Genomic DNA, 2,481 nt, shown 5'->3' with positions numbered 1-2,481 from the left:
GGGCCCGCCCATCCACAGCCCCCCACGCCAGACACAGGTACCGGCCTCCCAACCCGCACGTCAGCCCCGCAGCTGCCCCGCACCCCCCCCAGTCCCTGCACGGCGGGGAGCAGGCTGAGAGGGGGGTGCTGCTGCTGACTGGCCCTACGCAAGGCCCCTCCAGTCACCCCAGCGTCCGGCTGGGGCCCACACCCCGCGGCCTCCGCCGGTCTGCCTGTTCATCACACGGAGGCCGCGGGGTGTCCACGGGCCGGCGGTCAGCAGTCACTGGGGCAGGAAACAGCCAGCGTTCGGGTGCGCTGGACACAGCTGGCCATCCCCTGGGCACGTGAGGGCGCCTGGGCATTCCTGGGGCCCACACACTGGGCTCCGCCGTCACCACCCCGCACCCGGAGCCGGCAGTGCCGCCGCCCACCTCCCCAGGACCCCCTGTGGCTCCGTGCCTCCCCCGGCCCCCATACGGCACCAGCGTCCCTGCCCTGTCCCCCAGCTGGCCAGGGGCCTGCCTGCCCCCAGCTGCAGGCTCTTGCTGGGATCCTGAGTGGCCCCCGCAGGTTGGCAAAGCGGGTCTGGACGTGGCAGGCAGGACTAGCCAGTCCATCGGCCCCAGAGGGTGTGGAGGGGCCAGTGGGGCCCGGGGTGGGGGCAGGGTGGGCCAGCAGCAGAGGGTGGCCTTGGAGGTGCTGGCCCCAGCGGCAGTGCTGATGCTGGGCACAGGGACCCGGCCGTGAGTGTGGACAGACCCAAGGCCTGGCTGGGACCCGCCGCAGCAGGACATGGGCGTGTCGGGGGCCCGGCACCCTGTCAAGCATGGCCTTCGCTGACCGCCAGCTACCTGCGCCGTCTTGGCCCTGTGCCCAGAGGGCTGCGTGGAGCAGGCTGAGGCCAGGCCTGCCCTGGACGCCCCTGGGAAAAAAGGGAATGGGCAGGGAGGCGCACGTCCAGTTGCCCTTACGGCGCGGAGACACAGAGGCCTGGGGCTGAGCTGGCCACTGGCATGGGTGCCCAGGACGCTTGGCCAGTCGGCCAGGACTGGGCGCCCTGGCACCAGGCCCCTGTCCCCCTGCTGGCCATGGGGGACAGAGCTGCAGACGCAGCGGGGGCACCCCCTTGGGGTGCTGGGGGTCTCGCAGGAGGACACCCTGCGTGGAGAAAGCTCCGTGCCCGCGGGGGGCAGCGGGGGCCTGCGGGGCCCCCAGGCAAGGGGCCATGTCGTGCCACGCGGCTGTGTGTGGGGCCCAGGCACTCAGACCTCTCGGCCACACTGCTGAGCTGGGCCAGCAGCGGCCACGCCCTGGGCCTGGTTCCCTGCCCGCCGTGTCCCTGGCGCTGACCACCTGCCCGCTAGGGCCAGGCAGCACAGACTCGGCCAGCGCCTCCTCACACGGGGCCGGGGTAAGGCCGGGACAGAGCTCCCACGGCGGCCAGCAGCCAGCCTGCGTGGACGCGAGACCAGGCTCAGAGTCCGGGCTGCTCATGGCCGCACACTCACAAGCAGAGGCACAGGTCAGCACTCAGTGCTCGCCCGCCCACCGTGGACGCCCGGAAGGCCAGGCCAGGCCGCGCCCAGAGGGCCGCACGGCCCTGTCAGGTCAGCACGCCAGAGGCCTGGCGCTGGCCACGAACAGCCTCCTCGGCTCCTTCCGGGCCCGGCGGGTCACGCCTGTCCCTCGCTGGGCACTGGCTGCCCGCTCTGCTCAGCCCCCTCCTGCCGCTGGCCGGGCCACCTCGGTGCCGGACTTCTGGGCCAGTCTGGGGGCCACCGTGGCTGAGGCCACCCGGGCGCCCCAAGCATCTCCCTGCACACCCGACTCCACACGTGGCCTAGAATGAACAGGATGGACAGCTGGGAGAGGCTCCTTGGTACAGGGGTGACTTGGCACTGCACCCCAACTGCTTCCACCTTCGACGTCTCCCATCCTGGAAGGAAAGACTCAGGCGCTGAGCTGGGAGCACAGTCCGGGGAGCACAGTCAGGGCTGAGCGGGAGCACAGTCAGGGGAGCACAGTCAGGGGAGCACAGTCAGGGGAGCACAGTTGGGGCTGAGTGGGAGCACAGCGAGGGGAGCACAGCCAGGGCTGAGCGGGGAGCATGATCAGGGAGCATAGTCGGGGTCGAGCGGGAGCACAGTCAGGGGAGCACAGTCGGTGCTGAGCAGGGATCATAGTCCGGGGAGCACAGTCCGGGGGGCATAGTCGGGGGCTGAGTGGGGAGCACAGTCAGGGGAGTACAGTCCGGGGAGCACAGTCGGGGCTGAGCGGGGAGCATCATCAGGGAAGCATCCTCGGGCTCCGTGGGGGAGCAGTGGGGCGCACCTTGGACTCCAGGCCCAGCCACCCCCCAACCCCCTCCGCAGGGGCCCGGCTGAACCAGTTTCCAGATCCAGTTCCGCCGGGCGGCGCCTGCGGCCCACGCTCCCTCGCGGCTGTCCAGCCGCAGCAGCTGCGGGCAGTGGGAACAGCCGGCCCAGTGTCTCCGGCC

The sequence above is a fragment of the Condylura cristata genome, unplaced genomic scaffold (assembly GCF_000260355.1).
Source record: "Condylura cristata isolate star-nosed mole 26May11 unplaced genomic scaffold, ConCri1.0 scaffold00033, whole genome shotgun sequence".
Lineage (NCBI taxonomy): Eukaryota > Metazoa > Chordata > Mammalia > Eulipotyphla > Talpidae > Condylura > Condylura cristata.
This window is presented reverse-complemented; position numbering follows the sequence as displayed.